The 23,839-nt window shown below is 46.0% G+C and overlaps 1 protein-coding gene across 5 annotated transcripts in view; it reads right to left on the bottom strand.

Moving 5' to 3' along the window:
• The window catches only part of lef1 (lymphoid enhancer-binding factor 1), a 180,909-nt gene that overhangs the window by 136,030 nt on the left and 21,040 nt on the right, over positions 1-23,839 (bottom strand). The window lies entirely within an intron of this gene.

The following is a 23,839-nucleotide window of genomic DNA, read 5'->3' as shown; positions in this document are numbered from 1 at the left end:
GAGCTACTACCCCTGGCACTGACCCCTGGTGTGGAGATGCCGGCATTGGACTGGGGTAAACGCAGTAAGAATTTCACAACACCAGGCTAAAGTCCTACAGGTTGATTTGGTAGCAAACGCCACTGGCATCAATGGACTTGCCAATGTCTTGTACAACTTCAACAAGACTGGCGTTTGCTACCAAACAAACCTGTTGGACTTTAACCTGGTATTGTGAGACTTCTTACTGTACTGACCCCTGGCACAGATCGCACTGGTTTTGATCTGATTTGACTTGATTTATTATTGTCACATGTATTAACATCTAGTGAAAAGTATTGCTTCTTACGCGCTATACAGGCAAAATATATCATTCATGGAGAAGGAAAGGTGAAAGTGCAGAAAGTAGTGTTACAGTCATAGCAAGGGTGTTGAGAAAGATCAACTTAACGCAAGGTAAGTCCATCCAAAAGTCTGATGGCAGCAGGGAAGAAGCTGTTCTTGAGTCTGCTGGTACGTGACCGCAGACTTTATCTTTTTTCCAACGGAAGAAGGTGGGAAAAGAGAATATCCAGGGTGTGCAGGGTTCTTAATTATGCTGGCTGCTTGGTGCCAAGCACATTCCCTGATTCTCGCTGTGTTTCCTGCCTGCGTCACCTTTCTCTCTGATGGTGAACATGGGCTGGAAATCACCCCGCTAGTCCTCGTTTTGTTCTGTTGACACAATAGGGCCAAGATTCAGCGGGAGACAATGCAGAGCAGGAAACTCTATACGCACCTTAGCTCTTTCTCGCAACACACTTTGCTATCAGCATTTGTGTCGATTGTTTTATTTTTCCTTCCAAATGTCTTTCCTGCTTCAACCTGAGTGAGCCCAGAGTTTCCTGATTACAAAGCTTGTTTTCTTTCTAATCTGATCAAACTCATCTGCTCACAGCTGATTCCACCTGATAACCTGACCCAAATTCAAGAAAAACATCTCCACAAACCAGAAGCCTTCACACCCATGTGTTCATGCACACAAACACACGCACACGCATGCGCAGACACACATTCACCCCAAACACAGATGGCATTCTCTCACCCAAACAGGCACACTTCTCCGTCCAAACACACCCTCCCACAAGCATGCGCCTCAGTTCCAGTTAACACTTACACAGACACGTACACTGCACCAGCCAAACACGACCACCTCCCACTCAAACACAAGCATATCTAAGCCCAAATATAAATATCCCATGCCTGCACATATGCACAAATTTATTTATTTGTGTCACAAGTAGGTTTACATTAACACTGCAATGAAGTTACTGTGAAAATCCCCTAGGCGCCACACTCAGGCACCTGTTCGAGTTACACTGAGGGAGAACTTAGCATGGCCAATGCACCTAACCAGCATGTCTTTCAGACTGTGGGAGGAAACAGGAGCACCTGGAGGAAACCCACGCAGACATGGAGAGAATGTGCAGGCCCTACACAGACATTGACACAAGCTGGGAATCAAACTTGGGTTCCTGGCGCTCTGAGGCAGCAGTGCTAACCACTGTGCTACCGTGCAGCCTAAACTATGCCACATTGGCCAAACACATGTGTGTACAGACATACACACATACACACACACTGACACATTAGACACATACACTCGGACGGACACACACACACACACACACACATTCACATACAGACACACACACACACACTCTCAGACACACCCACACAGACACACATACACACCCACTGACACATTAGACACATACCCTCGGATGGACACACAAACACACACATTCACATACGCCCACACAGACACACACACACACACACACACACACACACTAGTGTACACACACACACACTACCCTGCGCTATATTTCACACAGAGTTGGCAACATAGCGAGGGAATAATAATATTCTCTTGATGCCCGCAGCATTATAACAAATACTGCCCCCCATGGAATTTATCACTCCCCTTTACGTTGTAGCTGATTTGAATAAAATATCACCAAAAAGACTCTTTTCCAACTGGTTAAATACAACTAAAAAAATTCTCATGGGAGGGATTCGCATGCTGACAGCCACTAAACCTGACAGGTTTAGCTAAACAAAGGGAATTAGCAAGGAGCAAGAGTGTGAACTACTTCAGGTAAATTACTGGACTCTAGCAAGCTGTTGCTGATGAGCAATATTTGCACAGGTCTCTTGGTCTGTCTGGCATTCTTTAGTCATCTATTCATGAGCTCCCAGCTGCTTTGAAGTCTACCAGGTGATCTAATAATGGGGAGGAAGCAGGAACACACAGCGACAGTTTGGCAGCCGTTCTCTATTTCATACTCATTCCCTGCCCTACAAACACGTACATTCAAACTTCCTTTGTTGGTTTCCTCTGTGAACTCCTGGACTGTTTCTATTCTCCCTCAAATAAATAAGTTTAAAAATATTTCTTAAACATATCCTCCTCTTTGATTGTTAAGTTTTAGCGATGTGAGTGTCAGGCAGTCTCAAACCAGAGGATAGTAACGTTCTGTTCCATTCTGTATAAAAATCTTCAATCAGATGGATCAAAATGCAAGAAATGCAAAGTAACATACACTAGTCTTCTGAAATGTGGCTCTGGCTGTGTTTAACATTACACATTGTATTGCTGTGAAGGTTTAAAGAAGCAATATCGAAATAATTAAAAGGAAAAGGGCTAACTGAATACTCTGGGTCCAACAGTATCAAGGCTCACCACATTAAGAAACAAGACGAGATACCACAAAAGGAATCTGTGTTTACGGATTGTGTCATTTATCAGGACCATACTGTACAAGTGACGCTGTTGATTTGGACTTTACTGCACAAGTGCTGTATTGTATAAGTGACACTGTTGATTCAGGCTCTATTGTACTGGTGACGCTGTTGATTCAGACAGCACTATACAAAGTGACTGTTGATTCAGACTGCACCATACAAGTGACGTGTTGATTTGGACTGTATTGTACAAGTGACACTGTTGATTCAGACTGTATTGTATAAGAGACACTGTTGTTTCAGGCTCTATTGTATCAGTGACACTGCTGATTTGGGCTGTATTGTACAAGTGACACTGTTGTTTCAAACTGTATTGTATAAGTGACACTGTTGATTTAGACTGTATTGTATAAGTGACACTGTTGATTCAGGCTGTATTGTACAAGTGACACTGCTGTTTCAGATTGTATTGTATAAGTGACACTGTTGACTCGGGCTGTATTGTTTCAATGACACTGTTGATTTGGGCTGTATCGTATAAGTGATACTGTTGTTCCAGACCATATTGTATAAGTGACGCTGTTGTTTCAGACTATATTGTACAAGTAAGACTGTTGATTCGGGCTGTATTGTATAAGTGATACTGTTGATTCAGGCCATATTGTACAAGTAACACTTTGATTCGGGCTATATTGTACAAGTGACACTGTTGTTTCAGACTGTATTGTACAAGTGACACTGTTGTTTCAGACTGTATTGTATAAATGACACTGTTGATTCAAGCCATATTGTGCGAGTGACACTGTTGATTCGAGCTGTATTGTACAAGAAATCCTTTTGTTAGGGCTTCATTCCCACTGTAAAAGTGACGGTGAGCAGTCCAGACCCCAGGAAAAAAGCAAATGCAAGAGCAAAACAGGAAAAACTGTCAACCTTATGCTGCTCTCATAAGCTCCGACTATTGTTGATGTTGTTTTACACCCACGTCATCTTCACACTTGCCCTCTGCATTCCCTTGGCTTTTGTTCCTCCATCAGCCTCACCATTCTTGTACTTTCTCTTTGATCTTCAGATAACTGCACCCGGGGACTGGAGTGGATTGATTTTTTTTTTGTTTTGACTCATTGTTTGAAGATCAGTACTCAAAGTGACTCGCTGCCTCTGATGTCCACCCTTAAACAGCATAAAAGACTTACCTGATTCTATAGACCTTCAGCTGGGAGACTCTATAGCCTTTTAGCTGTCATTCTCCTCTGTTTCCACTGAAAGTACATTTTGCAGATAAAAGAAAAATGTATTTTTTCTCGGTGTTCTGAGTAAAATGCAGGATGCAGACAGTATTAGCAGGGTTATTATGTTCCATACCTTACAAAGAGACTTAATCATATCCCTTTATTCTTCCGTTATTAACCCTCTCATACAAGAACGTTTTATAATAATGCTCTTTTACCAGGAAGAACATTTTTTCCCAAGGTATAAAAACGCTACACTTCACTCGATTCAAATAACCCAGTTACAAAGCCCTGGATTAGTGGCAATGCAGATTTCATTACCTAGACCCCAAAGGCTGGAAAAGCCCAGAAGAAGGAGGATTTTGGTGACAGGATGACAATGTTTGAATAATTTACAGGCCTCGGTGCACTGTGTTACACAGCTCCCCCACTAAATGAGGGATCAGCATTTTAAGCAGGAATTCTGCTTGCTACCACTGAAAAATCAACAAACGCACAAGCCTCAGTGTTCTGACGCTCTTGTGACAAGCTGCCCAGCCTCGCTCGACTCCAGCTCATCGGAAACACCGCTGCTTCCGCCCAAAATTGGACAAATCCCTCTCGCCGATACGTCACTGACCCACCCACTCCGGCAAAGGCTCAGTTTTCAAATCCTCCAAGTTGGGCGGCACGGTGGTTAGCACTGCTGCCTCACGGCATCAGAGAACTGGGGTTCGATTCCAGCCTTGGGTGACTGTCCGTGTGGACTTCTCCCTGTGTCTGCCTCTGTGTTTCCTCCGGGTGCTCTGATTTCACCCCCCCCAACAGTCCAAAAATGTGCAGGTTATGATAAATAGTCCCTTAGTGTCAGAGGGACGAGCTAGGGTAAATATGTGGAGTTACGGGTTTAGGGCCTGGGTGGGATTGTTGTCAGTGCAGGATCAATGGGCCGAATGGTCTCCTTCTGCACTGTAGCGATTCTAAGATTTGTCATTTTTTTTTCACAAATGTGGCTCCATGCTGCTCCTCAGTATTCTCTACCTTTGCAAGCGTGTCCTGGCAACACGTACGCCAGTCCACTGAGGATGGAGGGATGATCACATCCAAACTCTGTTCAGTCCCACCACACCTTAACGTGACTTTTTCCCAAAGAGGTGAAGCGCCAGTAATCTGGAATGGGATCCAATTGTATGCATCGCCTAAAAGAAAGGGGGCAGCGCAACAAAGGAGAAGAGCAATCGCCATCGGCCATAGCTCTTAGCTTTTAGCCCAGAGACTCATCTAGAAAGCAAAGAAGAATCCACAGAGAAGGCCCAGAATATTCTAGAAGACACAAAACCTGGTTGTAATTTCGAGAGTGACTAAAATCCTTTTTGTTAATAAGTGGGAATTGTATTTATTGGAACAGCATTCCATTAGAATAGTGTTTTATTTGGTTTGTTAATAGTTTAGTTAACCTGTTCATTCTTAGTTTGCTAAATAAATTATTACTTGTTAACTTTAGAGAGAGTATTGAGTAGTCATTTTGATTTAACCACTAAAAGTTGCTGAAGAGCAGATTGGAGCACTTCACACACACAAATTATGAGGCAAGGTACTCTTCATTGAGTAGTTAGCTGTCAGTTCTCAGAGGAGGGGACTCACCTCTCCTTCATAACAATTGTCTGAAGCGGATTTGAAAGATCGCATCACACTATTTGAAGATGAGTTGGGTGGTTCTTTCTGGTGCACTAGTCAATATTCGCCCCTCAGCCATCATCTAAAGCAGAAGATCGGGTCAATCATTTCAGTTCTGCTTGTGGGATCTTGCTGCGTTTCCTACCACAAGTATACTTGGCAGTGACCTGATGTCATGACAGGCCTTACATTTCTTCCTCTCTCCCCTAAAGTGGTTCAATCAGACAAATCTGGGGCTGTGCAGCCAGGCCCCAGAGTGTGAACTTGCTGCTTTGTGTGGAATCAGACTGAGTAGTGACCCAGTCCATCACTCAAACCAGCTTCCCATCCATTGACTCTACCTACACTTCCCGCTGCCTCGGCAAAGCAACCAGCATAATTAAGGACTCCACACATCCCACATACTCTCTTCCACCGGGAAAAGGATACAAAAGTCTGAGGTCACGTACCAACCAACTCAAGAACAGTTTCTTCCCTGCTGCCATCAGACTTTTGAATGGACTTACCTTACATTAAGTTGCTTTTTCTCTACACCCTAGCTATGACTGCAACACTACATTCTGCACTCTCTCCTTTCCTTCTCTATGAACGGTATGCTTTGTCTGTATAGCTCGCAAGAAGTAATACTTTTCACTGTATGTTAATACATGTGACAATAATAAATCAAATAATAAATTAAATCAAATCAAATAGGGCCACTTGGCCAAGGGATGGTGGATCAGCATTAGCAAGGCGTAAAATATTCAAACTGGAATTCACACATTTGGATATCAAATCAGGACAAAGGCAGGTTATGCTCTGATAGTCCCCATAGTCAAATAACCTGCAAACTCTCTGTCCAATAAATACTGACCAAAGGGAATAACGGCCTAGATGGCCTACTCCTGCTCCTATTTCTTATGTTCTTATATATAAATATTGCCAGGCGAACTGCCACTGCAAGATTCAAAGCCTCAAGAGTAGATGGAGCTAAAAATGTACAGCAAAATATATTCCCCACTCAGTCGATAATGGTGTATAATCAAGCTGAAATCTGCAGTACAATATTGTAATGTTAGACTCCACTGACACTGAACATTGGATTTAGCCATTTGCTAACTTGAAGAACAGATCACAAAGCACTCCTCGCAGTGAGAGAAAAGCTGCCTTCATCCTTTGTTCCCCGTATCTGTCCCCACAAGACTCTAGTTCTATTATCCTCACAAATTGCTGATCAAAAAAGGCAAAAAAAACATATTGAACAACACACATACACACGTGCGTTTACACATACGTATATTCACATGTGTACCCATAGGTGCGCACGGGTACATGCACACAAATATGTGGTCACAGACATACATACATGCACATGCACACACAAGTGTAGCCATAAGCATGTGCACGCACACGTACATGCATCTGTATACACAAGTGTATGGGTGGCATGGTGGCACAGTGGTTGGCACTGCTGCCTCATTGCGCCAGGGACTCGGGTTCGATTCCCGGCTTGGGTCACTGTCTGAGTGGAGTTTGCACATTCTCCCTATGCCTGCGTGGGTTTCCTCCAGGTGCTCTGATTTCCTCCCACAGTCCAAAAGACATGCTGGTTGGGTGGATTGGCTATGCTAAATTCTCCTTCAGTGTACCCGAACAGGCATCGGAGTGTGGCAACTAGGGGATTTTCACAGTAACTTCATTGTAGTGTTAATGTAAGCCTACTTGTTACTCTAATAAATAAACTCTAAACATTGGGGTGACAATCAAGCAGGCTGCTTTGTCTTGGATGGCGTTGAAATCCTTGAGTGCTGTTGGAGCTACACCCATCTGAGCCTCCTTGTGACACTAATAAAGAAATAAAATTGAATTGCCCTTGGGCAGACCCAACGTGAATTCAGTGGGCTGAATGGCCTCCTCTGTGCTACAACCGTATCTAGGATTCTGGATTTTTAGTTTACCTATTTCTCCACTCCCCACTCCCACCCCCCCTCCCCGGCACGGCTCCCCTTTCAGATTACACTCTTCTGAGCAAAACCGATCGAAACAAGTTCACAAGTGGAAAAGGGGGAAGCCCCGTAATGGGGAATTGCGGTGAATAAAAACCAAATCTCAAAGGAAACCTAAGCGTCAGAACAAACTGTGATTAGAGGGATCAATAAAAGCAGCCCAGTCCCCCAAGGTGCCCACTGTGTATGGAAGACCTTGATGGTGCTTGTAGACACTCTGTACTCCCTGTCCAAAGACACCCAACTGCAGATGTAACCATGGAAGAGGGGCAAATAGTCTGGCCAGATAACGCCTCCCCACCCACCACCCCCCATGATCGCCCGCTGTCTTTCATTCGAGGGCGTCGCTGGCTATGCCAGCATTTATTATTACCCCATCCCTAGTTGCCCTCGAGAAGGTGGTGGTGAGCTCCCTCCTTGAATGTGCCGTGGGTTGACCCACCATGCTGTTAGGCGGGGGGCACTTTGCAGCGTTGACAGGGCTGTTTGATTCGCTGTTGTCTTCTCCGGTGCCTGGGTCGTGGTCCGACCGGTTTAATCCCTTTTTGTTGGTTTCGTAGCAATTGACACTGAGTGGCTCACCCAGGCCATTTCTGAGGGCTTCTGAGAGCCAGCCCCAGGGCGTTTGCTCATCAGAAGGGAATCTGTCGAAAGGGGGAAACTCAGAGAGTATTTTCTGTTGGATCGACAGCTCTCATTAGATCACTGGTGAGAGCCAGCTGGTTCAAATAGGGTTACATGTGCGAGTATAAAACCTGATTGTAACCACATTTTCTGCTCAGCTGGGTGGCGTGACCAGTATTTGTCATCATCCCTCCTGCCACATCATTCACATATCTATTATTCCCATCGAGACATCGTGTGTCAGCAGGATTCTAGTGCTCGCCAGTTCCATCTTCGCACGGTTACTCAGGTAACAAGCCCCCCCCCTCCCTAATCTCTGCTTTATTTCCATGCAGGCTGAATTACATGTAATTGTTTTGTTTCTTGTGTGTGTGTGTGTGTGTGTGTGTGCGCCCTCACTGATTGAATTCAGGCTGAATAGCAGCCTCTCGATCAGTCACAACAGCCAGTCAATGCATCGCATCCTGGAGACTGCACTTGAGCAAGATCAAAGCCAAGGCTGAGAGCAGTTGTGTTCCCTGGGATCGCGACAGGCTTTTAAACTCAGCCCTGTTCTCAATGTCACGTCAGGTTACAGCCCTGCCAATGCTGCCCAGGACAGGTAAAGAGCTCATCGATAACTGACCCCAGCAAGAAAGTTACAAGGTCATTTTTCTACCTCAACCATCACACCCCCGCAGCCCCCAACTCTGGTCCTCCAACACCATTTTCAGTCCTTTCAAACAAACTCATTCACAAAGTGTCATTCTTTCCGGATGTGTCACAGCTTGGTACGGGTCATGTTCTACCCAAGGGCGCAAGAAACTACAAAGGATCGTGTATGAAGCCCAATCCATCACACAAATCAGCCTCCCAACCATTGACGCTGTCTGCACTTCCCACTGCCTCGGCAAAGCAGCCAGCATAATTAAGGACCCCACGCATCCCGGACATTCTCTCTTCCACCTTCTTCCATTGGGAAAAAGATACTAATCTCTGAGGACGCGTACCAACCGACTCAAGGACAGTTTCTTCTCTGCTGCCATCAGACTTTTGAATGGACATACCTTGCACTCAGTTGATCCTTCTCTACACCTTATCTCTGACTGTAACACTACATTCTGCACCCTCTCCTTTCCTTCTCTATGAATGGTATGTCTTTTCTGTATAGCGCGTAAGAAATGCTTTTCGCAGTGTGACAATAATAAATCAAATCAAGTCAAAATCAAAGTGCCAACAAACACAAGAAGTTAATCATTCTACTCTTTTTCTTCGAAAGGAAACAATCTTTACTTGGGGTGGAGTAGTTTGGGTGGTGGTGGTGAGGTAGGAGGGAGAGAGGGGTTGGGAGAGAGATACTTTTGGCCACAAAAGGGATCATTGCTGACTGACTGCGATGTTCAGGAGAAGGGAGGCTGCACATAAAACTATTCATTAAGATGACCCCTCCTGCTTAACAAAACACAAGACCGCTTTTGTTAAGCAATCCAAATAAGTCACATATGCGGCAACAATCAGACTTTCTTCAAAAAAAACAGCAGAAACCACAACTATTTCTTTTGAGTTTAGCTCCAATCATAAACCACTGACATTTTTACTTCTTCTGTTGGGATGGTTTGGTAAACTGCAAACAAACATATGCTCAAAGTGCATGCGGATAAACCAGAGGCCCTTCAAAATTGAAACCATGTAATGGAACAAAACACATGTAGGCACTCACAGTTGCCAGGGCATGTATACAGACGCACAGTCACATATATAGAGGCCCACAGTTACACATATAGAGGCATATATCCAGGCACACAATCACACACGTGGACACAGTCACATTCATATAGACACACAGTCACACATATAGACACAAACAAGGAGACCCATAGTTACATATATAGACACACATATCTAGGCACATAATCACACATAGGATCCCTACATTGCAGAAGGAGGCCATTTGGCCCATCGAGTCTGCACCGACCACAATCCCACCCAGGCCCTATTCCCGTAACCCCACGTATTTACCCTTCTAATCACATGATACTATGAATTTAGCAAGGCCAATCTACCTAACTGCACATCTTTGGACTGCGGGAGGAAACCGGAGCACCTGGAGGAAACCCACGCAGACATGAGGAGAATGTGCAAACTCGACACAGACAGTGACCCGAGGCCGGAACCGAACCCTGGTCCCTGGTGCTTTGAGGCAGTAGTGCTAACCACTGTGCCATCATGCTGCCCATATATACACATATACAAACATATAGAGTCACAGTCACATACATACAGAAACACACACATGGACATACAGTCACATATATACAGACACACAGACATAGACACACAGTCACATATATACAGACGCTCGCAAATTGACACAGTCACATATCTACAGGCACACACACACAGACACACAGTCACATATATACAGATACACACATAGACACAGTCACATATATAGACATACACACATAGATGCACAATCACACGGATACACACACATATCGGCACAGTCTCACGCACACGCACACACACACATGCACACATGCGCACACGCACATGCACACACTCACACACAACCCTTTCAGTATTGGGAAATCTGAGGAGCTGCTATTACTTCCAAAACAAAAAGAATCGCGTCCAAGCATTATTGCATGGACCAACTCCAATGTATTTATATTAAACAGCAAATATAAGAGACACTTTGCGAGAGTTAGCAACATACAATCTGTGCAGCGATTTCCACTTTATTTTCCATAGAACAGAAAAGGCTCATTCTGCCCATTCAAAGGTTACTTTTCTTTACATCTTGCCACCATCAATTCGTAGTTTCAAAGCTGGGCCTCAGCAAAAAGAGAAAATGTTCCCAATGTCCACAGCGCACCCTTTCTATGGTTCCCTCAACTGAAACTGCCACCTTTATGACCCAGGGCCCGAGACAGAAGCGTTATTGCCAATAGATCAAGGATCATGATGCTACGGCAGGAGGTGGTAGGTGGGGGGGGGGGGAGGGGGGGGGGGTCAATTCATTTCAGCCGTCTTCTTAACACACAAGGGCTTTGTCATTCAGACGTTAGACAGACAACACTGGTGAGCGTAGGAGATTCTGTTCTGAGTCAACAGCAAAAGTGAGTCGTTTGCTCCACTACCCCAGGAATGAATTGAGGACTCAACTCATACTGCTCGGTGAGCCTCACTGTGACCACAAGTAATCCCCAGTAAACCACCACATAGTGCCTTTCAATAACCCTGTCAGAAACCTGTGTCTGAAAATATATACTTTGGCCTTTTTAGGCCAGGCCAACTTTCACTAAAGTCCATTTGTTGGATTTTTTTTTGAACTGTTGGAGATTGAGATTGATAGGTTCGCGTTTTTTTGGTGTAAGTATATCCTTACCTGAGAAAGGGTTATTCTGGCACAGGAGGGGGTTACAGAAGAACTTCGCTCGGTTGATTCCGGAGTTGAGAGGGCTGGCTCATGAAGAGGGACTGAATAGACTGGTGTTGTACTCACTGGAATTCAGAAGAACGAGGGGAGATCTTATAGAAAAGTGTAAGGTTATGAAGGGAATGGGTAAGATAGAAGCAGGGAGGTGGTTTCCACTGGCAGGTGAAACTAGAAGTAGGGGGCATGGCTTCAAAATAAGGAGAAACATATTTAGGACTGAGTTGAGGAAGAACTTCTTCACCTAAAGGGTTGTGAATCTGTGGAATTCCCTGCCCAGTGAAGCAGTTGAGGCTACCTCATTGAATGTTCTTAAGGCAGGGATAGATGAATTTTTGAACAGGAAAAGAATTAAGGGTTATGATGAGCGGGTGGGTGAGTGGAGCTGAGTCCACAAAAAAAGATCAGCCACGATCTTATTGAATGGCAGAGCAGGCTCCAGGGGCCAGATGACCTACTCCTGCTCCGAGTTCTTATGTTCTTAAGGGGCATGAATATTGGACGGGCCACTTTGCCACGACCTCAGCAGAATGGTTGATGTAGTTTGAGGGCCTGAATGGCCCACTGCAGATTCCACACTCACTGTTTGTGTGTGTGTGTGTGTGTGTGTGTGTGTGTGTGTGTGTGTGTGTGTGTGTGTGTGTGTGTGTGTGTGTGTTACCCACTAGAATTCAACAGCTGGAAAATTCAGTGAGGGTGACGGGGAAACAGCCTCTCGCGTGAACTCTCAATACACAACCCTGTTAGATAAATCAAGGTTGTTGTTGCTGCTGCTGTCTGAGGCTCCATTCATGGAGACAGGCAGTTGTGGAAGAACGCAGGCCTGAATTACTGAGAGGCATTTCCCAGACAAAGCTCAGTGTCAAGTGTCTGAATTCCTACAAACATCCCTTAACGCTTTTTAATTTTGGCACGGGTGGTATTAAGTTAACTCACCCAGAGGAAAACAGACACAAGCATAATCAGCTGCCAGATTTACACAAGGCCCAATGTTACCTTAACGCTGTTAGAGAAAGCAAATCAGGATGGCAAATATGGGCAGCACGGTGGCACAGTGGTTAGCTCTGCTGCCTCACAGTGCCAGGGACCCGGGTTCCATTCCCAGCTTGGGTCACCGTCTGTGCAGAGTCTGCACGTTCTCCCCGTATCTGCGTGGGTTTCCTCCGGGTGCTCCGGTTTCCTCCCAAAATCGGAAAGGCGTGCTGGTGAGGTGCATTGGCCATGCTAAAATTTTCCCTCAGTGCGCCTGAACAGCACCAGAGTGTGGAGACTAGTGGATTTTCATAGTACCTTTATTGCAGTGTTAATATAAGCCTACTTGTGACTAATAAATAGACTTAAAACGGGCGGTCAATTTGATCCCATCAATTTCCTACCAGCTAAGTTATGTCCGAATTAACATGCTTAAGGGTCACAGAATGCTGGCCAGCTAAGGTTTAGCTGATTTGTGTTTTGTGTCTATTTAGCCCGTCAAAGTATCCCGGAATTTCTCTCAGCTATTCACAATCTCCACTTCAAAATAATTTCACCATCATATGTGCCGGACTGGGGCAGTATTTTGTGTAATTACCCTAGGAATGGTTGTCAGCTCACAGATGAAAGGTACAGCCTCTTGCCCAAGAGGTTCTTGATGCAATGGTTCCTGTCCTTCTGCACATCCACTGACTGCTATCGCTCTCAGTCCACGCCCAGAATGAATTGGTTCAGATAACATCTACGGAGAGAGAACAGAGCCAACATGGATTGCTCTATTCTGTCTCCCCAAATTTGTTCACCTGACGAAGAGTTTAACCTTGAAAGCTTGTGAGTTTACTATCAAATAAATCGGTTGGACTTAAAACCTGGTGTTGTCAGAATTCTTACTCTGTTCTCTCTCCACAGATGCTGTCACACCCGCTGAGATTTTCCAGCAGTTTATGCTTTTGTTTCAGATTCCAGCATCCGCAGTATTTTGCTTCTATTTTACAACTGGGTCCCCACCTTTGATTCCCACCTGGGCTCAGAATTTCGGAACACAGGGAGATGAACGTACGGAGGGAATCGATGGCCTAGTGATATTATCATTAGACTATTAATCCGGAAGCTCAGCCAATTTTCTGGGGACCCAGGTTCGAATCCCCCCACGGGAGGTGGTGGGGTTTGAACTCAATAAAACATATCTGGAATTAAGAATCTACTGAATACCATGAGACCATTGTCGGAAAAACCCATCTGGTTCACTAATGTCCTTTAGGGAAGGAAATCTGACGTCCTTAACCCAACATGTGACTCCAGAGCTACAGCAATGCAGTTGACTCTCAACTGCCCTCCAAGGGCAATTAGGGCTGGCACGACTGCCTCACAGCGCCAGGAACCCGGGTTCGATTCCCAGCTTGGGTCACTATCTGCGCAGAGTCTGCACCTTCTCTCCGTGTCTGCGTGGGTTTCCTCTGGGTGCTCCAGTTTCCTCCCACAGTCCAAAAGACGTGCTGGTTAGGTGCATTAGTTATGCTAAATTCTCCCTCCGTGTACCCAAACAGGCACCGGAGCAACTAGTGGATTTTCACAGTAACTTCATTACAGTGTTAATGTGTAAGCCTACTTGTGACACTAATAAATAAACTTCACTTTAAACTCGGGATGGGCAATAAGTGCTGGCCAGGAATCATAGAATCCTACAGTGCAGAACCAGGCTATTTGGCCCATCGAGTCTGCGCCGACCACAATCCCACCCTATCTCCATAACGCCATGTATTTACCCTAGCTAGTCCCCCTAGCATGGAGGGACGATTTGTCACGGCCAATCAACCTATCTTGCACATCTCTGGGCTGTGGGAGGAAACCAGAGCACCAAGAGGAAACCCATGCAGACACGGGGAGAACAGGCACACTCTGTACAGACGGTGACCCAAGCCAGGAATTGAACCCGGGCCGCTGGTGCTGTGAGGCAGCAGTGTTAACCACCATGCCACCGTGCCAGTCATGCAGCACAGTGGCATGGGAAGTGATGCCCTTGTCCCACAAATTGACTAAAAAGAAGGGTACAGCTCCAAATACTGCCTTCCCCTCTCTGACCTAGCGGGCAATAAAACAAGTCGATGTTAGTTTTAACTCTGATTTATCAAACGCTGGAGAAAATTAAACATGCTGGGTAACAATTTTTAAAAAGCACTCAAGCAACGAGTGATAAAAGAGCACGAGGAGGTGCCTCTGAACTGATATGTAGACGGTAAGGTATCATTTAATTTTTCACTTTTAAAAACAGACTCACAAATTCAATCTAAACAGGAAACTATCTAGCGAAAGTGTGAAAGGAGACAAGCGCTCACTTCTAATCCACCCCCAGCAACGGTGGCAAGTGCCAGTCATCTGAGTTAACCAAATGATGCGTCTTGCAACGCTGCTGCATTCTCTCGGAACAATTTCCTGTCAAAATGAAGCAGGCACATTAGCACTTTGGGAATGACTCTGAAGTTTGCAGCCGGTCCTTTAATCTGCCTCAACAGCTTTGTCGCGAAACCTACAGAATTCACCGGCTTCCAAGTCGGAATTCATTCAAGCTGCTGGGGTTGAAGCAGGTGGTTGGAGCCACAGCGACTGTAAATCACCAGCAATGACAGCTTGCATTTAGATAGCGCCTTTAACGTGGAGTAAACAACGTTCGATAAGCGACGCCGAGCATTCAAAAAAAAAACACACGTCAGAATTCTCGAGTAGCGGACGTGATTACATTGAGAAATAAAGGGCAGAATTTCTTAATTACGGAATCGATTAACAGCAATCCTATGCTGGGGGAGGGGGGAGGGGGTTGCGGGGAGGTGTGGGGGGGGGGTGCAATTGGCGAAATGATTATGATAAGTATCACTGGTGACTTCAGAGCAAATCTGGATCCTGACCCTCGCAGTAAAATTCAGTTCAAGAATGCCAAGTTAGCGGTCACCCATTTAAAACAGAGATGAAGAGGAATTTTTTTCTCTCAGAGGAGAGTGATTCTGTGGATCTCTTTATTGTAGAGGTTGGGTCCTTAAGTGTGATCAAGGCTGATTTTTAATCGGGGAGTCAAGGGCTTTGGGAATAAGACTGCAAGAAACCACAAAGTGTTGTGAGCGCAGTCCAGTCCATCACGCAAACCAGCCTCCCATCCATTGACACTGTCTACACTTCCCACTGCCTCGGAAAAGCAGCCAGCATAATTAAGGACCCCGGATATACTCTCTTCCACCTTCTTCCGTCGGGAAAAAAAGACAGAGTCTGAGGTCACGTACCAACTGACTCAAGAACAGCTTCTTCCCTGCTGCCATCAGACTTTTGAATGGACCTACCTTATGTTAAGTTGACCTTTCACTGCACCCTAGCTATGACTCTAACACTACATTCTGCACCCTCTCCTTTCCTTCTCCCCTATGTACTCTATAAACGGTATGCTTTGTCTGTATAGCACGCAAGAAACAACACTTTTCACTGTATGTCAATACATGTGACAATAATAAATCAAATCAAATCAAATAAGGCAGGAAAGCAGAGTTGAGGATTATCACATCAGATCAGTCACCATCATTGAATGGCAGAGTAGATTTGATGGGCTGAATGGCCTACTTCTGTTCCTACGTTCTTATGGGAAAGTGATCCATCTGGGATTAATTAGCATTAGATTAAGCAAAGAGGTTTATAATTGTGTCACACGGAGCAGTAAGCCTGAGAATTGGGAGGGTTTTAGAAACCAACCAAAGGTGACCAAATAATTGATAAATTGGGTTAAATAGAATTTGAGAATATGCCAGCCACAAACGTTCAGGCAGATCGACAAATCTTTGACCGTTAAGTGAAAAGGAGAATAGCACAGGAGGGTAATAACAGAACAGGCCCTTACTCTGAATCAGATTTCACCCTTAAATTAAACGGCACTAAATGAGGAATTAAAAAATAGACAAGAAAGAAAATAAGTTTTAATGGAATGTTTAACCGATGCAACAGGCGAACAGTTTGCAACTCAGTTCATTAACAAGGTCCCAGTAATTGGATCGATCGGAGCAGGGGTAGGCCTTTTGGCCCTTCGAGCCTGCTCTGCCATACAACTAGATCAAAGCTGACCCTCTCAACCCCATTTCCCCACTCTACCTCCATACCCTTGATATCTATTATCCAGAAATCTATCCATTCTGCTTTGAACATACTCAATGACTGAGCCTCCAAGGCCCTCTGGGGATATAGAACCCCATTGATTCACCTTCACCAAGTGAAGAAATTCCACCTCATCTCAATCCTAAGTGGTCTACCTCTGTGTCCCCAGGTTTCCGACACCCTCAACCAGGGGAAACATCCTTCCTGTATCTATCCTTTTGATCGCTGCAAGAATTTTAGAATCACAGAATCCTACAGTGCAGAAGGAGGCCATTCAGCCCATCGAGCCTGAACCGAGCACAATCCCACCCAGCTCCCATCCCGGTAACCCCATGCATTTACCCTAGCTGGGCCCCTCGGCCCTAAGGGGTAATTTTAACATGGCCAATCCACCTAACCCGCACAACTTTGGAGTGTGGGAGGAAACCGAAGCACCCGGAGGGAACCCACACAGACATGGGGAGGAGGTGCAAACTCCAAACAAAGGTCCACCCGAGGCTGGAACTGGACCCGGGTGGGTCCCTGGCTCAGAAACTCTGGCTGGATCCTGGGCGTTGCTTGATAGCCCTGTCATGGCTTTTGGCCTTTTCAAGCTCTGTGGGTAGTTACACTGTCCTGCAGATCATGGTTAACCCTGAACATTATTCCAGAACTGTGCGGAGAATGCACGGGGGGAATGTGCAGACTTCTCACAGACAGTGATCCAAGCCGGGAATCGAACCTGGGTCCCTGGAGCTGTGAGGCAGCAGTACTAACCGCTGTGCCACTGTGCCCGCTCGGTGAAGCATTTTGTATTGCTTCAGTGAGATAAAACAGTACCCACAGTTATTGAGACTAAGACTGGAATTTTCCCATCCTGCCTGCCTCAGGAATCGTAGTGGACAGGACACAGACCATGCAGAGTTCCGTTGACTTCATCTTGTGGCGAGCGTGGCCAGAAGATATCATTCTAGTTTTCAATTCTGGATTTTTATTGATTAATCGAGTTTATTAATTAAGTGTCACGAGTTGCCATGGTGGGATTTGAAATCCAGAGCATTAGCCTGGGTGACACTGCCGTTGCCACCTCTCCAGAAATCTCTCCTGTCAGGAGTTGAGATCACCTCCCTCTCTGCTCATCCACAACAAGACAATCAGGTCATTATGATACATTCTCCGGGACATCTGCTTCAAGTCTGCATTTTACTAGCTACAGATCACATCACATGGAGCATTGCCTAAGATCAGTGAACAACACTGTGGCTTGAGGCATGAGTCTGTACATTGGGAATCATTTCATTTGCAAGCAGGGCATGGACAATCTTAGTCGTGACAAGTTAATTACACCTTTCCATCTGCCTCAGAGGTAACAGTGCGTTCCCTCCCTCCCCGTATTTCCTCTTTATCGGCGAGTATTCTTTTTCACCGTTAATGCTTTTGCTATTGATTCCCCTCCAAGATGAATCCTTGAAGAGGAGGATGTGGAACAGAACAAAGCACTGGCATCTCCATGTTACCGGGAACAACTGAGGAAGGACTCCGTCCACTTTAGGGTCCCCTTTTCCCCTCTGCCTGCCCCACATGATATGGTGGAGGTTACCAGCAACAACAACAAGGCGCATTTTTATAGCATCTTTAACATAATGCTTCGCAGAGGCATTGTAAAAATGGTTATTCATGAAGGTCCCACCTTCTCAACTGGCCCCTCGGCTGAGGTGTGGTGTTCCTCAGGTTAAATCGCCACCAGTTCCCCCTCAAAGGGAGAGCAGTTTATGGTAATCTATGACTCTGGTGACTTATCATATTCTGTTTTAAAATGTGGTTGTGCCTTCAGATACCCAGGTCCCACACTCTGGACTTCCCTTCCTACGCTTCTCTGCCTCTCTACCTCACTTTTCTCCTTTAAGAGACATCTTGAAGCCAACATTTTTGACCTAGCTTTTGGCCATCCATCCTAACACCTCCTTACATGACTCAGACATCATATTTTGTTTTAAAAGGTAGTCTGAGTCATGTAAGGAGGTGCTAGGATGGATGACCAAAAGCTAGGTCAAAAATGTTGGCTTCAAGATGTCTCTTGAAGGAGAAAAGTGAGGTCGAGAGGCAGAGAAGCGTAGGAAGGGAAGTCCAGAGTGTGGGGCCTGGGTATCTGAAGGCACAACCACCAATGGTGGAGCGTTATAACATTGGGACTGCACAAGGGGCCAGATTAGATGAGTGCATTGGACATCTTGGGGTATTGTAGGTCTGGAGGTGGGTCTGGGGACTTGCTGGCAAGGGGTTGATAAGGGGGATGAGTTCAAGGGGTCAGGGAGGGCTGGGTATGATCCTCAGTAGAGGGTGTGGCGGGTTGTTGCCAACTATGGATCCGGGGTTCCCATAGAGTCCACCTTACAAATAGACCAACAGGGGTGGCACGATGGCAGTGGTTAGTACTGCTGCCTCACAGCACCATGGGCCCAGGTTCGATTCCCAGCTTGGGTCACTGTCAGTGTGGAGTTTGCACATTCTCCCCATGTCTGCATGGGTTTCTTCCGGGTGCTCCAGCCTCCTCCCACAATCCGAAAGATGGTGCTGGTTAGGTGCATTGGCCATGCTAAATTCTCCATCAGTGTTATCCGGAGTTTGGTGACTCAGGGATTTTCACGGCAACTTCATTGCAGTGTTAATGTAGGTCTACTTGTGACACTGATAAATAAATTTTAATTAGCTAAAGTATCTTGAGAAGAGAGGCTGTGTTGTGACTGAGGTGATGAGTTGGGACTCAAACAAAATAGGTCAAAGCGATTTATGGTCTGAACTATGATAAAACCACAAAAAAAATGTTCCTATTCCATATCATTGGTGTTCAACTGAAGAGTAATTGGCCACAAGCCAACAAAATGATGATCCTTTAACTTGTCCTCTGAACATTCTGGAGAAGCGAGAACAAAGAAGATTTTATGACTTGAAACAAAAATCTGTACCGTGTGTGGGCAGCAGTGAAAAACAGTCAGTTGTTAAAGCCCCTCCATATCCTTATTCATGACCGTCTGCACCAAGCACTGATCTATTGTATCTCAAACAATCACATGAATAGAAGGTGTATTCCTCTAGTCTTTTGTGGGTCTGCTCACAAGGCTGTATTCTGACACCGAACAAAGAGTAGACAAAATTCTACCCGACAGACCTTGGATGAACTGAAGATCAGCAGCGTTCAAAGGTACAGGATCCGAGCTCGGCTGTTCAAATTGGCTGTAAGCTGGAATCGCCTCCCACAAATACAAGCACATGAAGAGTAGCGAAGTCATCCCGGGAAAGCTCAGCATTGCTGCAAGGAGGAATAATTCACCTTCCAGGCAACTGTGCCAGAGCAATAACACATGGAGACCTTGAAGAAGGTATCTTTCCAAGATGGCACACAGTAGGACAAGCTGTGCCCACCATATCTTCTCTATGAATGGTATGCTTTGTCTGTATAACGCGCAAGAAACAATACTTTTCACTGTATCCCAATACATGTGACAAGAATAAATCAATTTTTTTAAAAATCGAATCATTCACACCATCTATTCTCTCTGTGGACTGCCATTAGCAGCCTTTCCCCTTATTTTTGTGGCTGTGACTCATCTTTCATTCCCTCCTCCTGCAGTATAAATATCTCCCACTTTCTATGCCTTTTAGCTTTGACAAAGGGTCGTCTGGACTCGAAACGTCAGCTCTTTTCTCTCCTCACAGATGCTGCCAGACCTCCAGCATTTTTCCCTTTGGTCTTTTTTATCAGTGGGTGATGGTGTAAAAATGAATCAACTGCCAGTCAACACCCGACTGAAGTGAATGTAGGAAAAACTCCAACATGGTGGCAGCCAATTCCATATTGTTTGTTTTAAACTCGCCCAGTTATAATCACCTCCAGGATTTCACCTTTCTTCTTATTCATTGTCAAGAACACCACATTATTGTTATTACCCATTCAGTGTTGCCCATGAACCAACTGGATGGCTTGGAGAGGGTGACTGAGTGACTCCTTACGTTCATGTAAAATGCTCTAAATTCTTGCACCAAGTGCAAAGTGGCTTTCGAAACGTCCTAAATCACAAATCGCGTGACTGTTACAGCTCTGTTGGTACGAAGGGAGGTATGCAAAATGCTCGCACTGCCGCTGAACCACAACATGAGAGCATACGTTCCCTTTTTGTTCACAAAAAACACATTTCAGCAGAACCTAACTGTCTCCCCTTAAATATTCATCAACACCACTCATGTTGACTCCCACACCATCAACATCCTGGGACTACCATTGACCAGAAAATCATCTGGACCCAGCCATATAAATACTGCGGCTTCAAGAGTGGATCAGAGGCTGGGAATCCTGTGGGAGATTAACTGAACCTTGCCCAACAGGGAGGCGATGGCCTAGTGGTACTATCACCCAGACTATTAATCCAGAAACTCAACTAATGTTCTGGGGATCCGGGTTCAAATCCCACCACGGCAGACGGTGGAATTAAAATTCAGTAAAGAGATATCTAGAATTCAGAATCTATTTTCTTGATTGTTGGAAAAGCTCGTTCACTATATCCTTTAGGGAAGGAAATCTGCTGTCCTTACCTGGTCTGGCCTACATGTGACTCCAGAGCCATAGCAATGTGGTTGACTCTTAACTGCCCTCTGATGTGACCTAGCAAGTCATAAGTACGACGAGGGATGGGCAATAAATGCTGGCCAGCCAGTGATGCCCAGGTCCCACGAATGGGTAAAAAAATGTCTGCAAGGCAGGGGCAATCTTAGTTTGGAGTGTGGTTGAAGGCTCTCCTCTGGTCTGGGTGAGCGCACCTAAGAAGCTTAACGCCATCCAAAACAAAGCAGCCCCATTGATTGGCATCTCATCCACTACCACGTTCACTCCCTCCACCACTGGTCTAGTGACATAACAAGGTTCATATCGGTGATATATAAGATTCACTGAAGCAGTGGCTTCATGTTCTGCCGGCAGGTTTTAGATGGGGCGGGAGAATGAAATTGAAGGAATGGGATTCCCTCCCAATCATCCAGACCATGCAGCAATTTAACGCTGGAGCGGGAAAGGCCTCAGATGGGTCAACTGGGGCCCCAATTGAAGCCTTGGCCTTTTAAGGGCCATTTGCCACAAAGTCTTAGTTTTTGGGCTAGTGGGAGGATTTCTCTGGTATGGGATAAGCTCGTAAATGAAAGCGAGAGGGCTCCATTAGAGTCATACTAATGGAGGTCCTTTGGCCCATCAAGCCTGCACTGATAAAGCCGCACTAACCCCACATTCCAGCTCTTGGCCCTTAGCCTTGAATGTTAGGGCATTTCACATGCTCATCCAGGTACTTTTTAAAGGTTGTGAGGTTTCCTGCCTCCGAGGTAGCGCATTCCAGACTATCACCACCCGTCTGGGTGAAAATACTTTTCCTCACATCCCCTCTAAATCTCCTGCTCCTCACCTTAACATTGTGTCCCCCCATTATTCACCCTTCAACTAAGAGGAACAAGCAGCTGCTTCCTGTCCACCCTGTCCATGGCTTACATAATCTTATACACCTCAGCTCGGCCCTCCTTCAGCTTTTTCTGCTCTAACCTGAGCGTATGCGGTCTTCCTTCATAACTCAAATGTTCCATCTCAGGCAGCATCCTGGTGAATCTCCTCTGCACCCGTCCAGTGCGATCGCATCCTCCCTTTAGCGTGCAACCAGGACCTCCAGCTGTGGCCTAACCAAAGTTTGTACAGCTCCAACATTACCTCCCTGCTCTTATAATCTGTGCCACGACTGACAAAGGCAAGGGTCCCATATGCCTTCCGAATGACCCTATTAACCTGTCCTGCCGCCTTCAGGGAACTGTGGACAATTTCACCCTCCCCACCCCCAGATTCCTCTGCTCTTCTGAGCTTCCTAGTGCGGGGCAGGCTCGAGGGGCTAGATGGCCTACTCCTGCTCCTATTTCTTATGTTCTTATGCTCACCGAGCACTCTCTTGCCTTGTTAGTCTTCTCAAAGTGGCATCACCTTGTACTTTTCAGAGTTAAGTTCCATCTGCCCGCCTGACCAACCCACCCCCCATCTTTGTCTGCTTGCTCACCAATTACTGCCAAGAGGAGGGTAGAGAGGCAGCATGACTTTAAACCCTCCTGTGACGCTCCACAAAAATCCCACCTCTTTAAGCGGGATTTTGGTCACCTTCTTAATGGCTGCGATGTTTCCAAGCTGGGCACCGGAGGGTTGGGGATAAGGGCATTAAGGGGTTTTTGCCTCGCTTTTTAAAGTGATTCCTCCCTGGAAGGCAGGGGCCGACGCAGAACAGAGGCGTCAGCACGAGACACAGACACAAACGTACAGATTAAGAGCAGGAGCAGGCCATTCAGGCCCTCGAGTCTGTCCGTGGCTGGTCTGACTGTGGCCTCGGCTCCTGCCTACACCTTCTCCCCCGCTCCTCCTCCCCCCCCCCACCACCCACCCACCCAACTCAATAACCTTTGACTCGCTTATGCTCCCAGGAGCCAAGGCGAGAGACAGATCTACCTGTCCGTGCAGGCATAAAACCTTTCAAAAAGAGGGGTTCGGCTTCACTTGGGCTGCTCAGGATGTCAAACATAAAGAAAAGCAAGAGAAATGACACCGTTTGAACAATAACATGATACACGGGATGTTAACATTGTGGTACCCAAGGACGGGGCTTAACCTCACTGAAAAGACAGCTGCAGTTTTGCACCACATACACACACACACACACACACACACATACACACACATACACACAACAACAAGAGCAAAGTGAAAGGTCAGGCTGATAGGAATAGCATCCCCAGGTGTTATTGTGGTTAACTTTATTTTCAGTGTTAGCTGAGCTACCTGAATACTCTTATCTTTTCTCATCACTTGCACATCAATCACCACCTCCCCCAACCACCACCACCCCCCCCACCAACCTCCCCGAACGCCCCCTCCCCCGCCAACTCATCTGATAAGAAATCCGCTCAGGTACAGTGGCTTAGCTTCTGCAGCGCGAGGCATGACATGTCACACCACACGGGGCCGGCCGACAAGCTGGCTACATAGCAAGCAGTAAACAACAGAAGGCAGCGTTCGTGTGATTCGGGGCAGCATTTTCTAAAGCGCCTGGCACGGTGGCACAGTGGTT

The sequence above is a fragment of the Carcharhinus amblyrhynchos genome, chromosome 1, assembly GCF_965287045.1.
Source record: "Carcharhinus amblyrhynchos chromosome 1, sCarAmb.v2.hapA, whole genome shotgun sequence".
In the NCBI taxonomy this organism is placed as follows: Eukaryota; Metazoa; Chordata; class Chondrichthyes; order Carcharhiniformes; family Carcharhinidae; genus Carcharhinus; species Carcharhinus amblyrhynchos.
The sequence above is the reverse complement of the archived record's forward strand: the minus strand, read 5'-3'. Positions and strand labels throughout refer to the sequence as shown.